The following is a 15,859-nucleotide window of genomic DNA, read 5'->3' on the forward strand; positions in this document are numbered from 1 at the left end:
AGCCCACAGCGACAGTGCGCCACTCCAGCCCACAGCGACAGTGCGCCACTCCAGCCCACAGCGACAGTACGTCCCTCCAGCCCACATCGACACAGTGCTCAACTCCAGTCCTCATCGATACAATGCTCCACCCAGTCACTCACCCTCGGGTTTCTTGCTGCCGAGCTCCTGCGAAGGTTTCGTCGAGGAAGACCTACTTCGAGGTGGAACCATCACTGACGGATGAAAAACTCTGCTCCTCCCCAATAACGCTGGTCCGAACTCCAATCCCTTCACTCGGGCTTCAAGCTGATCAATGACGGAGAGAGGAGACTCGGCAGCCGTCCCTCTGCCTATGAAACTGGGAAGAGGTTGATGGATCAGATAACACCATCTCACAGGGTGACCACAACAGGGGGAATATACAAGACATTAACTAGCACCTTACCAGCAAATGGAAAATTGAGCGATGAGAAAATTGGATAGGCTGAGTTTGTTTACTTTCGAAGAGGTGGTTTTAACTGAGGTGTCTGATTGAGAGGCTGAGGGACAGCGAACAGGAGAGATATATTTCCATTCGTGGAAAGGTCAAAAACCGGGAGCAGTTGTGTGGTGGTGGGCATCGATTTAGAAGAAACTGGCAGAATGATTAGAGGGGAATTGAGGAGAAAAGGGGTCTCAAATTGCTGCCTGGAAGGGTGAGCGAGACAGAATTCCTCATTACATTCAAAAAAGTACAGGATGCACTCGAGGTGCCATCGCTTCCAGGGCTTTAGGTCAGAGCTACAAGGCGAGTTCAGATGGGATTGGCCATTTTTCAACCAAAATGTGTCCTCTTCTGTGTCATAAATCTCGGTGTTTCCAAAATTAGTCAAAAGTGTACAAACAACTTTCAAACTCGAATATTCTTCCATAATGATTGAATATGAGACTTCCCACCCAAAAATTGATTTAAATTTAAGCTTGTGACATGATCTTCCGTGTGCGCCTGCTTAGTCTAAGTTGTGATCTTTTCTTTCCACTTTTAAAGTCAGTCATTTCACCAGAAAATCATTCACCAGCTTTACATGTTTGGTATATCTTGCACTGAAATTTGTATTTTGACGAAACTGCCTGCTCCGAAATTGCTGAAGGCCCCAGAAAATGCTGGCCATCATCTACAAGGGGCGCCAGGTGACCGGAAGGGGCAGCGGCGCCAGACAGGCAGAGTTCCAAAGTTGAAGTGGTTCGAATACACGTCTGGTTGTTTCCATTCTAAGAGACTGGGTCTACTGGGTGTGTGTGTAATTCCTGCAACTGGACACTGACGTTCTGTATAACCACGTTCTTAAAGGCTTGATTGCCTAATGTGATTGAAAGTCTGTCCAACAGAGAAGAATTTCCCAGAGTGGCATCATTTTTGATACCAGAGACTGAAGAAGGTGATTGCACAAACGGCCAAATGGTCCTTTCCCAGTGACTTTCTAGAAAGTTAAATGCCTGTGGGTGTGGCACCAACCTGCAGCATGACTGTACAGAGTAACCACTCTGAGCTGATTTAATCGTTCAGAAAAGGCAGATAGTCCGACCGGTCTGTGGCTAACTGAGGGGAAAGGGCACCTGCAACTTGTGCATTCTCAAGTGCAATGTGAGCAGGAGGCTGCTGACTGGAACTCGCTGTGGCTACGACTGACCCGCAGGACTGCACCTTGAAGAGGTGGCAAGGCTTGCATGTTGCAATGAGCTACACCGCGTGGGTATTACCGCTGATGGGAGCCAGAGTAAAAAGCTGTCCTCTGAGTGAGGGTAACAACATGGCAGGGTAAAAATTAAGTTTGCTTCCTGAGACAATCCAGGGTCAAGGAAAATCTGTTATGGACCGGGGATAAATACTGAACAACAGCAGCGATTGACAGCTCCGCGTCTCAGGTGTACAGACTGGTTCAGCCACAAGGACAGATGGTCGGTCTTACACCTGTCCTTACCTGCATTGTGCGTAACCCCGTGACATTGGTGCTCTTGCTGGAAAGACAAAGGCGTCGCCAGCTGCATGACCAACTTCATGTTTATCCAGTCCAAACAAGTCACTGCCGATTCCTCTGCCCATCAGTCCTCTTCCTGCGAGGAAGCAAAGAAAAGAAGTTCAGCATCGCCACACTCTTGTACTGACAGTATTGAGCAGATAGGCAGTAAGGGTCAGTCGCTTATCAATTTTTAAACTCCTCAATTTCTTCATAAATGTGGGCGGAGCGGTGGCACAGTGGTTAGCACTGGGACTGCGGCGCTGAGGACCCGGGTTCGAATCCCGGCCCTGGGTCACTGTCAGCGTGGAGTTTGCACATTCTCCCCATGTCTGCGTGGGTCTCACCCCCACAACCCAAAGATGAGCAGGGTAGGTGAATTGGCCACGCTCAATTGCCCCTTAATTGGGGAAAAATAAAGAATTGTGTACTCTAAATTTATCTTTTAAAAATGAATTAAAAACATTAAGACCATAAGACATAGGAGCAGAAGTAAGGCCATTCGGCCCATCGAGTCCACTCCACCATTCAATCATGGCTGATTTCAACTCCATTTACCCGCTCTCTCTCCATAGCCCTTAATTCCTCGAGAAATCAAGAATTTATCAACTTCTGTCTTAAAGACACTCAACGCCCCGGCCTCCACCGCCCTCTGTGGCAATGAATTCCACAGACCCACCACTCTCTGGCTGAAGAAATTTGTCCTCATCTCTGTTCTAAAGTGACTCCCTTCTATTCTAAGGCTGTGCCCCCGGGTCCTAGTCTCCCCTGCTAATGGAAACAACTTCCCTACGTCCACCCTATCTAAGCCATTCATTATCTTGTAAGTTTCTATTAGATCTCCCCTCAACCTCTTAAATTCCAATGAATATAATCCCAGGATCCTCAGACGTTCATCGTATGTTAGGCCTACCATTCCTGGGATCATCCGTGTGAATCTCCGCTGGACCCGCTCCAGTGCCAGTATGTCCTTCCTGAGGTGGGGCCCAAAATTGCTCACAGTATTCTAAATGGGGCCTAACTAATGCTTTATAAAGCTTCAGAAGTACATCCCTGCTTTTATATTCCAGGCCTCTTGAGATGAATGACAACATTGCATTTGCTTTCTTAATTACAGACTCAACCTGCAAGTTTACCTTTAGAGAATCCTGGACTAGGACTCCCAAGTCCCTTTGCACTTCAGCATTATGAATTTTGTCACTAGAAAATAGTCCATGCCTCTATTCTTTTTTCCAAAGTGCAAGACCTCGCACTTGCCCACGTTGAATTTCATCAGCCATTTCTTGGACCACTCTCCTAAACTGTCTAAATCTTTCTGCAGCCTCCCCACCTCCTCCATACTACCTGCCCCTCCACCCATCTTTGTATCATCGGCAAACTTAGCCAGAATGCCCCCAGTCCCGTCATCTAGATCGTTAATATATAAAGAGAACAGCTGTGGCCCCAACACTGAACCCTGCGGGACACCATTAGTCACCGGTTGCCATTCCGAAAAAGAACCTTTTATCCCAACTCTCTGCCTTCTACCTGACAGCCAATCGTCATTGTTAGATATAAGCAACTGTTCCGTAAAATAAGTCCAGGACGTGTTCCCTGCACTCATTGAACTCCGGGTGACGAGGCACCACAAGGGGTTGCAAGAACAGCTCAACTCACAGGCACTACCTCTGTAGCCACCTAAAATGGCTGATTCCCTATTAATTTGGCCAAAACCCGATTTAAAAAGGCTAACCGAAAAGGCTGATGGGAAAAGCAGCCAACAGGACACAAACGGACAGCTGCAGACAGAATAGTGTATTCGGCTCTGGGGAAGTCGGCCCAGATCGATACTCAAGACCATTAGCAGCACATCAACCCAGACATCTGCAGTTTAATCGGCTATCCCCGGGAACAATTGCAACATATTAGCAATTGAATGCCGGGCCAGACCTGTCGGCGCCTGCAGTGGCCGAAACAAAGACAGGTGAACGACCACCCCCCGATCGAGGAATCGCCCCGTTATTGGATGTATCGAACCCAGTGATTGGGAACAAGTCTAATCACTTGGGACTCAGGGTCAAGGGCCGCCCCGAGAGGCGGGAAGCCCCTGGGCCCTATAAAGTAAGGGGTCAAGTTCAGATCGCTCTCTCGCTCTCCCTTCTTCTCCTGCTAGAGACCTTCGCAAGAACATCAACAAAGAAACAGTAAGTTTGACTCCAGCGATCACTACCCGATAAAGACTCCTAGCCATCGACCTGTATCAGCCTTTTTGAATCCTGCGGGCCAGATCCGATTCGATAAGCCATTTGTTTCCCTGACCTGGTGGGTCCTTCCTAAAGTTAAGTATTGGCCAGTAGTGATAGGTTTCTGTATAGATAGTAGGATTATTGTATAAGCATTACCTGTTGTATATAATAAATGACCGTTGATTTCAATCTTACTAAGCGGTGTGCTGACTTATTAATCATAACTCGAGCTTGAACCACGTGGCGGTATCAGAAAGATACCTGGTGACTTGTGAGCAAAGGTGACATAATCAGAGCTAATAAACTAAGGCTAAAAAGAGCAACACCTCTGCCAGCGTTGAGCCAACCAAGTCAGACAACAGGTTATGTGGGGTTATGGGAATAGGGTGGGACTCTTTCAGAGGGCCCGGCACAGACCCGATTGGCAGAACGGCCTCCTTCTGCACGGAGGAAATTCTCTGGACTGTCCTGCCTTCTGGACCATGGGGAGGTGGTCCGGGGACAGAGAACAATTAACACCCAGAAGAGAGCTGGCAGGAAGCAAGTGCTTCAGGATGGATCAATGGGCAGGGTCAAACATCTCGGGTTGATTCTTATCTAAACTGAAGAACAGATCCACTTGCCAAGATGATCTCCACGTCCGTATGCTTCAAACTGCAGCAGCGAGGTAAGATCTCGGACCTGTCCGGCTGAACGACCCAGTAGCTCAGAAAACAAACAAACAATTAGAAAGGAAGAACTTACATTCATATCACCTCTCATTTTACAGTACCCTTCATAGGAACATAGGATTTCCAAGTTGGAGGAGGCTATTCGGCCCTTGATGTTTGTTATCATCCTGTACTAAGCCCTCAGATTAGGGTCCAGGAAGTCTTTGTTTAAACTAGACAAAGTTTCAAATTTAAGATACTTGTTAAAGAGAATAAAGCCACAGATTTTGAATAAACATTATGCAAGGTCAAAAAGATAAAACAATTTACAATATCTTTCTTATGCTCTAACATTCAGTGTTAAAATGAGGTACACGCAGATTAACAAAACTGTGGTCAAACACAACACACTGCATAGGAAATGGCAGTTGCGACCAAGACAGGTTCCATGGATTTCTCAGCAACATGTTCGGATGTCAGTAAACTTTGTGGATCAAACAAAGTCATTGAAACTCATGTCTCCCGCCACGCGAAATCCCAGTCGCCACACTTGAAGAACTCGCTTTGGAATACTTTTGATGTGATGACCAGATGTGAGATGAGGGTAGTGTAGTTGATGTAGTTTATATGGATTTCAGCACAGCCTTTGACAAGACTCTACATGGGAGACTTATTACGAAGGCAAATGCTCATGGGATACAGGGTGATTTGATAAGGTGGATTCAAAGTTGGCTTCGCTGAAGGAGACGGAGGGGGTTATACGGCTGCTTTAGTGACTGGAAGCTAGAGTCCAGTGGCGTACTACAGGGATCTGTGCTGGGTGCCCTATCATTCGTCATTTATATAAACAACATTCATGACTATGTGGGGGGGGGGGGGGTTGGATCAGTACGTATGCGGGTGACACAAAGATTGGCCGGGTGGTTAACAGTGAGCTTGAGTGTCTTGCGTTACAGGAAGATATGGACGGGATGGTCAAATGGAATTTAACCCTGAAAAGTGAGGTGATAGACACTTTGGAAGGAAATATTCAATGAATGGCAAGACACTGGGAAGTCCTGAGAAAAAAGGGACCTTGGCTTGTTTGCCCGTAGTTCTCTGAAGGCGGGAGGGCAAATTAATTGGGTGATGAAAAAGGTTTTTGGGACACTGCCTTTATTCATTGAGGCAGAGATTACAAAAGCAAGGAAGTCATGTTGGAGTTGTATAGAACATTGGTGAGGCCACAGCAGGAGTACTGTGTGCAGTTCTGGTCACCACATTATAGGAAGGATGTGATTGCACTGGAGGGGGTGCAGAGGAGATTCACCAGGATGTTGCCTGGGATGGAACATTGAAGTTATGAAGAGAGTTTGGATAGGCTTGGGTTGTTTTCACTGCAGCAAAGAAAACTGAAAGCCGACCTGATTGAGGATTGAGGGGCAGGACAGGGTGGATAGGGAGTAACTATTCCCCTGAATTGAACGGTCAGTCAGAGTGATGTGACGGTCTGGAACGCACTGCCTGGGAGGGTGGTAGAGGCAGGTTGCCGCACATCCTTTAAAAAGTACCTGGATGAGCACTTGGTACATCTTAACATTTAAGGCTCTGGGCCAAGTGCTGGCCAATGGGATTAGGTGGGCTGGCCAGGTGTCTCATGCGTCGGTGTGGACTCGATGGGCCAAAGGCCTCTCCTGCACTGTATTTTCTGCATTTCTATGATTTTCTAAAAGAAGTCACTCCAACTTGGACAGTGTCCATGATGGCCTACCTTTTTTTTCCAATTAAAGGACAATTTAGCGTGGCCAATCCATGCATGGTTGGGGGGGGGGGGGGGGGGGGGGGTGAGACCCAGGCAGACACGGGGAGGGGGGCAGGGAATGGGCAAACTCCACGCAGTGACCTGGGGCTGGGATCGAACCCGGGTCCACGGTGTCGTGAGGCAGCAGTGCTAACCACTGCACCATCTTGCCGTCCCAATGATGGCCCATCTTGCAGGGTTTCAGCAGTCTTGTCTCCAGAGATTCCGTTTCCCTGGATTACTGAGTCTTCACTCCATCAGCAACGCAACTTCAGCTCTTCAACTGCGCTGAGCAGAATACTACCACCGCAAAGGTTTTTCACCGGAATGGTCTGAGCACGGAGTCATCAATCTCCTGCTGCCTTCTTTAATCTCTAGGGCTACTTCCTAAACCCTCCCCGACAGCCCGGGGCTTCTCCCTGATCCCTCCCCGACGGCCCGCGCTTCTCCTTGATCCCTCTCTGATGACGACAACTTCTCCCAATCCCTTCCGATGGCCGGAGCTTTTTCCTTCTGAGTCCTCATCAATTAAAATCCGCCAACCACAGCCCCATGTCTCTCAGGAGCCTTTTTGTCCTGCTCCTCTCTCTTCTTAACTTGGGCTCTCCGTGTCGCCTCTCTCTGCACCCTCTCCTTGTCCCCACACCCTTTGGGACCTCTGCCTGGGACTCTTTCCAATTATGGCGCTCCACCGCCAGTTACACAGTTTTGTTTTCCCACCATTTATTTTTGTATCGGCGCACTGGGCCCTCAGAGCTTGTGAATCTGCAGTCCACTCCCGGTCCGTGCATCTGCAAAAACACCCAAAGCACACTGAGAGTTGAAGTTCCCAATCTCCTGACAACAGGGTTAGTCTGGACTTTATGACATGTCTGCTCTGCTACTCGGTAAGATCATGACTGATCGGTTTGTGGTCTCAACTCCATCTTCCTGTTCGCCCCCCCATGATTCCCGGCTCCTCAAATTTATAAAGTATCGAAACTCAGCCATCACTGCTTGCTGGGGAAGTCACACAGAGCCTAACAACACTCTCAGAAACAATTTCAATTTCCTGATTTTGTCTCCATCCTTCTCTTGAATAAAGATGTGATACTGGCTATTTTCTAACCCACTGGGGCCCTCACTGAAGTGAAGGAGTTTTGGGAGATTATAACCAATGCATCGACTATCTCTGCAGACGCTTTGTTTAAAGCCTTAGAATGTTGGCCATCAGCTCCTAGAGAGTTGTCAAGAGTTCTCCCAGTATCTGTTACCTAGTAATGGTAATACTCTTCCCTCCCTTTCATCTCTTAATTTGAGCAACTTTGGGAAATTTTACAAGTCTTGTATCTGTTGAACATTTATGCCGGGGGCAACACTAGCTTTCATTATTTTATTTCCAATTCAAATACTTGTTGAAATTCTTATTATCCTATTTTAATGTAAATAGCTTGTTCAGGATGTCTCAAAATGCTTCAGTCCCAATGGATTCCCTTTTAGGTGCAGTCACTGTTGCAATGTAGGGAACGTTACAGCTCAATTTCTATACAACAAATCTCCACAATTGACAATGAGCAAATTTGATGATTGGCCAAGACGTGGAGGAGAACGTCACATAAGAGGACAATCCTGGGGCTCGTTTAACAACTCAACTAAAATGCATCACCTCCAACAGTGCAGCACTCCCTCAGTACTGACCCTCTGACTGTGCGGCACTCCCTCAGTACTGACCCTCTGACAGTGCAGCACTCCTTCAGTACTGACCCTCTGACAGTGCAGCACTCCCTCAGTACTGACCCTCTGACAGTGCAGCACTCCCTCAGTACTGACCCGCTGACAGTGCGGCACTCCCTCAGTACGGACCCGCTGCCAGTGCGGCACTCCCTCAGTACTGACCCTCTGACTGTGCGGCACTCCCTCAGTACAGACCCTCTAACAGTGCAGCACTCCCTCAGTACTGACCCTCTGACAGCGTGGCACTCCCTCAGTACCGGCTGGGAATGTCAGCCCCGAATGTGGGCTCAGGTTAGTATGATGACAGGAGGGCAAGGTGGTTTGTGTTGTGTGGTCGGTGACCTCATCATCATCAGCCAGCAGAGAGCGGCCTGCAATGGACACCAAAGCTTTTAAAGGACACTTCCAGAATGTTAGGTGTGAGAGATGGAACCAAGAGTTCAATCAAAATGGAGGAATATCATTTTCATAAATTGACAAGTATCAAAGCCAGCTGTTCCAGAACACAATCAAAAGTTAACGTGTAGATCTCTGGAAGGTAACAGACACCGAACCAAGTCAACTGGGAAAGTTCCATTTTTGGTCAAGGTTGGCACGAGCAGGTGAGGAAGATGATATTTGCAGGACAGAAAGAGTAGGTCAGTGTGAATAAGAAAGGCCAAAGAGCTTCCCTCCTGCGCTCCACATTCCAATCTGTGACGGACTTTCCTAAATCCTTTATAAATACATAATTATCATTGCGCTGCGATGACTAATATGACCATTCTTATATTGTATCCCGTCGAGTAAAATATTTCATCACAATATCGAACTGTTAACCAAGAGAAATTTGGTACAAGTCCTGACAGGTCGGTTTCAATTCTACAGCTTGGGCTGCCAGTAAAAGCGATTCAACGTACAATTATCAGTGGTACTGATGTTGAAAAGTCACCTTTTCCCCAAAAGGAGAGAAACTTTGACATTTAAAAGTTGAAACTGCATGTTGTTTGGTCCTGCTGAGACACTGCCCTCCTGTGCTGTGCAGCAGATACTGCAGAACGTACCCTGGTACTAAGAGCAGTATGTGAAGTGTAAAGATAAGGATGTTTGTTTCACTGGACTCTTTCTTCCAACATGCTATTTATGATATGTACCATTGTGGACTCTGACCGTAATCATCGACATTACAACAGCGACAACACTTCTAAAGTGCTTCATTGGATACAAGGCGCCTTGGGACAACGAGGTTCTGAAATGTTTTGTACAATTCCAAGTTCTCAGGTTGTTCTTTCTTAAGAGCTCAATGCTACTTGACACACGGTTAAATTAATCTACCCATGTCCACTGTATTGTTGAATGTTTTACTAAACTTTTCCTTCAACTTCATCGATACTCTTGCCCAAATTGAAGTCTTCGAAGAAAAGCAAAACCCCACGGATGGCAGGTTCAATTCCCGTAACCAGCCTCCCTGAACAGACGCGGGAATGTGGCGACTAGGGGCTTTTCACAGTGAGTTCATTGAAGTCTACTTGTGACAATAAGTCATGATTATTATTATTATTACAATCATCCTAGAAGTGGGGGGCACAGTACCCAACAGCATTGGCCTCCAGCTTGGCATGTTGATCCGCTGTCGCTGATATCACTTTTCTTCTTGCTCAGTTCCCAGTGCCTCCTCCAGGATGTCTTCTGTGGTCTATCACAGCCATGGGCAGCACGGTAGCATTGTGGATAGCACAATTGCTTCACAGCTCCAGGGTCCCAGGTTCGATTCCCGGCTTGGGTCACTGTCTGTGCGGAGTCTGCACATCCTCCCCGTCTCTGCGTGGGTTTCCTCCGGATGCTCCGGTTTCCTCACACAGTCCAAAGTTGTGCAGGTTAGGTGGATTGGCCATGATAAATTGCACTTGGTGTCCAAAATTGCCCTTAGTGTTGGGTGGGGTTACTGGGTTATGGGGATAGGGTGGAGGTGTTGACCTTGGGTAGGGTGCTCTTTCCAAGAGCCGGTGCAGACTCGATGGGCCGAATGGCCTCCTTCTGCACTGTAAATTCTATGAAAACCAAAGTGCTGGAAACGCTCAGCAGGGCTGGCAGCCAGTATCTGCAGCATGGAACAGTTAACGTCGGGCAGAACATGATTCTTCCTCAAAATAGGCTCTGGCCAGTTCCTGGGGCACGTCAATGATTCAGTCAGCTCCAAAGTCATGTTTGGATTCCATTTCTAAATAAAGTCACTCTCTAAAATAATGGGGAAGCATGACTGAATATTACCCAGCTAAAATTTATATTGAAAAGAGGTTGTGCTCAGGAAATAATCAAGTCGCCATTTGCTTCAAACACAACAGAGGCGTCATGGCGTAACAGTGGTTAGCACTGCTGCCTCAGTGCCAGGTAGCTGGGTTCGACTCTGGCTTCGGGTGACTGTCTTGTGCGGAGTTTCAACGTTCTCCCCCATGTCTGTGTGGGTTTCCTCCGGGTTCTCCGGTTTCCTCCCACATATTTATGTGCAGGTTAGATGGATTGGCCATGATAAATTGACCCTTAGTATCCAAAAGATTAGAACAACAAAGAACAAAGAAAATTACAGCACAGGAACAGGCCCTTCGGCCCTCCCAGCCTGCGCCGATCCAGATCCTTTATCTAAACCTGTCTTCTATTTTCCAAGGATCTACTTCCCTCTGTTTCCTGCCCGTTCATATATCTGTCTAGATGCATCTTAAGTGATGCTATCGTGCCCGCCTCTACCGCCTCCGCTGGCAAAGCGTTCCAGGCACCCACCACCCTCTGCGTAAAAAACTTTCCACGCACATCTCCCTTAAACTTTCCCTCTCTCACCTTGAAATCGTGACCCCTTGTAGTTGACACCCCCACTCTTGGAAAAAGCTTGTTGCTATCCACCTGTCCATACCTCTCATAATTTTGTAGACCTCAATCAGGTCCCCCCTCAACCTCCGTCTTTCCAACAAAAACAATCCTAATCTACTCAACCTTTCTTCATAGCTAGCACCCTCCATACCAGGCAACATCCTGGTGAACCTCCTCTGCACCCTCTCTAAAGCATCCACATCCTTCTGGTAATGTGGCGACCAGAACTGTACTCAGTATTCCAAATGTGGCCTAACCAAAGTCCTTTACAACTGTAACATGACCTGCCGACTCTTGTACTCAATACCCCGTCCGGTGAAGGCAAGCATGCTGTATGCCTTCTTGACCACTCTATCGACCTGCGTTGCCACCTTCATGGTACAATGGACCTGAACTCCCAGATCTCTCTGTACATCAATTTTCCCCAGGACTCTTAGGTAGGGCTACTGGGTTTCAGGGATAGGGTGGAGAATTGGGCATGGAGGCGATGCAGCCTAAATGGGCCAAATGGCCTCCTTCTGCAATGTGGGGTTCTATGATAACAACAAATGTGAATGAGACAAGGTGAACCCATTATCTGAAGATTTCCTTGGGAATCATCTATTTAACTTCACCTCAGAAATCTGTTTTCAACTGAATAATGTGACCTTAAAAGGGGACACGATATACATTAATTGAATGGGCAGAGTAACCACGATCTTCTTGTATAGCTGTGCCCAAATCAACATATTCCAAAGAAAATTTAAAACTGAATTGTTTCAGGTTCCTTAAATGAGACCTCTTCCAAACTAATTTCAGCCTCTGTCCAAACAACGCGCCATACATACTGGGTAGGTCAGTCTGGGATTTGCTGCAAGCCGCCTGCCTGACTGAGCGTCATCTCCCACCGACTCGGACCTGGGGGGCCGCAGGCACGCGACTGTCCTCCCCCGCGCCAAGTCTGCCCCCAACACCGGCGTTGGCTGCTGGCAAGCTCCAGGGGAACGGGGGTCGGGAGCTGTACGAGGTGGGGCACCTCGGAACGAGAGACTCGCCCAATCGGACATCGAGTACACGGGGCAGAATCTGTGGAAGAAAAGCACCTCGTGAGATCATCACGGTTCGTAACCAGAGGGTAGCCAAAACCCGTCAAAAGTTAACCTTCTTTAATGTATATAAAAAAGCAACGTTTAAAATACTGCACGGACTCAAAAATGGGAGCAGCTAGCAAAATGTGGAAATAACGGTAATAGAATTAGAACTAATGGCAGTTAGATATGAATATACACAAGTGCAACTCACTGATGACATCAGCAATGGATTTTAAATAAGAAGATGGAGAATAATAACACTCCTTAACAATCACCAGCTAATATCCTGTACTTGGAACACATGCTACGTTTGGACTAGATCCGGGGCTGGATTCTCTGTTTTGCCATCGCCCGGCATGGGGCTGCCCCACAATGGGAAACCCCATTGACCGGCAGGCGTAACGGAGAATCCCGCCGGCGGGTCGAGACAGAAATGTGGCACAGCGGGGCGGCGAATCCAGCCCCTGGACTTTTCTGTCAGCGATGGCTCAGGAAGTAGCACTCACCCAAGTCGAATGACCCATGGGTTTGAGTCTCACTTCAGGCACGGGCCCACAATCCAGGCTCGACGTACCCAGGGCCAGTAATAAGAGTGTCATCCTAACGGAGATGCAGTCTTTCAGGAGAGACGTTAAACTCAGGGGTAAATGATCTCACGGCACCGTTATGCCAATGAGCAGCAGACACATCTCGCGGGTACTGCACGGACTCTGAAGCACTTTGGGGGATTGGGGTGGTCACAAGATTGCAAATGGTGCAATAGAAATGCAAGTTCTTTCATTCTTCTGCGACGAACCCGTCATCTCCAAAGATGTGAAGCAATCAGCTTGTTTACCAAAACCAAGGACATCGCAATCTCATGAAACCTCTTGGCTTCAAACTCCAAATCTAGTGAGTTCCCAAGCTCCATGAGGTAAACGGTGCTCTCTACATGGAACTTTACTGTTGCGCCAATCCTTTGTGGACTGATTGCTGTTCAAGTACTTTGCTGTTCCGGGGTCTGACTGTTTGCTCAGCTGATGCAAAATGCTAGTTTGAGACCGTGGAACATATACAGATTCTCGTAACATTCCCCTAGATAATGTTGCACTGATCGGTTAACTCACAACCCGAGCGAGGTTCGCAAGCTTAAGGTTTAATTAGCAGTCCTGAAGTTAGGGCTCAATTATCCTGATTTGCCTCTCGCATCACATGGGACAGTTGGGATCAGAATCAATTTGACTTATCGCTGTAAACATGTCAAATATGGCAGCCTCTTGTTTTCCACGCTCAGGAGGCATGACAAACCCCCATGGAGGCAGGTGGGAGATTATAGTTTTCTCAAAGGAGGGAGCTAATTTAACAGAAGACCTTTTTGCACTTGCTGTAAACTCCAAATCATAGGGGAAGGAGGGTCCCTTTGCAGCAGTATCTGGTCATCCATAAGTCGTGAGACGGTCCAGTGCAGATCTGAAACTGCTCACTCATCGGGATGAGAGCACGGTTATATTTTGAGCAGGCAGGCACAGTACATAGCAGGATGCAGAGTAAATCAAATTGTCTACGTTCTACTCTGAGGACTACCTTGCACTCGTACCTTTGGGACATTGCTGTTTCTCACATTTTGTCCTAGAGTATGCCTAGTTCAGAATGGCTTTACACTTTAGACAGTCAATCCGGACCATAATCAATTGCATATTTGATCAAATCCCCAATGCAGTCCTCAGCTGTGCTCGCATATTTCTTCCACCAATAATCTTCTGCCTTCATTCAATCTTAATCAGTGAATATATCTTGTGTCCTCTGCCATTCTTCTTTCCCCTTACTCTCGAGATCCCACCGATTTTGTTCTTCCTTTTCGCGGTTTACTTGACCACGAAGTGGAATTATTGTCCTAATTCTGCTCCCCATAATTCGCGGCAAGTCCTGGTCACCCATCACTCCTGTGTCCGCTGAATGACGTGGGTTCCAGGGGAACAACATTAAAATTCTCGTCCGGGTTCACAAAACCTTCCGTGCCTTCACCTCGCCGTCTCTGTAACCTGCTCTCCTCCTCTAATGCTGATCTTTCGGGCTCCACCACTGGCAGTGGGCCTTCTGCTCCCTGTCGCTAAGCTCTGCAGTACCCTCACTAGACCTCTCAAACTCTCTTTGGGATACTTCTTAAAACCTACCTCTTTCGCCACACTGTCCTAATATCTCAGGTGGATGGGCATCAAGTTTTATCTGATTATGTTCCTTGGGACACGAGACTACGTTAAAGGTGATGTATAAATGCAGGTCGCAATTGGCATCATCAGCTTCACATTGTTGAACTTATAACTAATTTTTCATTTAATTTGAGGACACATTAAGCAATCTATCTTTCGTGTCCTCCATTTTATCGAATCATACAACAGAGGTTCAACCTTCTAATTAAAAACTACCCATTAATTCCACTTTTCTCACATTTTCAAGCATACATCAAATCCACATCATCGTTCATTTCATGCTCACTGCCATGATTGTGTGAACACAAGGGGAAACTAGGCTTCTGTAGGTCACTGCTATTCTTATGAACTCAGCACGAAGTCTTACAACACCAGGTTAAAGTCCAACAGGTTTGTTTCGATGTCACTAGCTTTCGGAGCGCTGCTCCTTCCTCAGGTGAATGAAGAGGTCTGTTCCAGAAAAGTTTCTGGTGTTGCAAGACTTCGTACTGTGCTCACCCCAGTCCAACGCCGGCATCTCCACATCATTCTTATGAACTGACATTGTTGTCCTTTTTGATTTTCTGTGGCCTTCAAGGTCCCAGGATGCATCGATCTCCGATACTGTTGACCAAAGTGAAGGCCCGATATGGAACCTAGAATCAGGTTCTTGCACAATACTGGGTCATTCAGCCTGTAAAGTCCATGCCAGCTCTCTGAAAAGAGTATTTCAGTCTCACCTCCGATCCCGTAAACACTGCAAGGTTTTGCTTCTTTAGTTCCCTTCTGAAAGCCTCAACTCAATCTGCCTCCACCACACACTCAGGGTAGTGCATTCCAGATTGCAATCGACTGGGAAATCGGCAGACACATTTTAGGCAACTCCTGGACATCAGAGAATTGGGACAGACAATTTTTGTCTTTCAGCAGAAGCAAATGCTAGACATTTCTGCAATATCCTCCGCATATGCCAGAGTGCATCACAGCCCACAAAATATTTTGCAAGCGTAGTCTGGCTGTTTCTTCCAGCGACCTGTTTGCAAGAGACACCAAGTTCATTAACAAATCAGCAATGTCAAACATGCTATCTCCAAATTTCCCAACATTCGGCCATCAACAGAAGTTATTCGTCCCCCTGAAGATCCAGCCTGTGCTCTCCACTGAAAGATACACTGGTGCATTTCAAATAAAGTCAGCCGGGAATCACAGCCAGGCTCGGTGCAGTAATTCCCCCCACCCCCCTCCCTCCGTCCCCTCTAACTGCTCCCTGCCTCCCTCCCCTCAACCTAACCCCTCCCTCCGTCCCTCAACCTACCCCCTTCATCCGTCCCTCCCCTCAACCTACCCCCTCCCTCCGTCCCTCAACCTACCCCCTTCATCCGTCCCTCCCCTCAACCTAACCCCTCCCTCCGTCCTCAACCTACCCCCTT

The 15,859-nt window shown here is 47.5% G+C and overlaps 1 protein-coding gene across 1 annotated transcript in view; it reads right to left on the bottom strand.

Annotated features, from left to right (window-relative positions):
* piwil2 (piwi-like RNA-mediated gene silencing 2) overlaps window positions 1–15,402 on the bottom strand; it is a 91,808-nt gene extending 76,406 nt beyond the window's left edge. Inside the window, exons 1-5 of the mRNA XM_072485548.1 lie at window positions 15,170–15,402; window positions 12,019–12,256; window positions 4,828–4,909; window positions 1,944–2,076; window positions 144–340 (exon numbers count right to left, since the gene is read on the bottom strand). The gene's annotated coding sequence lies outside the window, so the exon portion shown is untranslated. The remainder of the gene's footprint in view (window positions 1–143; window positions 341–1,943; window positions 2,077–4,827; window positions 4,910–12,018; window positions 12,257–15,169) is intronic.
* Between the last annotated feature and the right edge of the window lie 457 nt (window positions 15,403–15,859).

Source organism: Scyliorhinus torazame, chromosome 20, assembly GCF_047496885.1.
Source record: "Scyliorhinus torazame isolate Kashiwa2021f chromosome 20, sScyTor2.1, whole genome shotgun sequence".
NCBI lineage: Eukaryota > Metazoa > Chordata > Chondrichthyes > Carcharhiniformes > Scyliorhinidae > Scyliorhinus > Scyliorhinus torazame.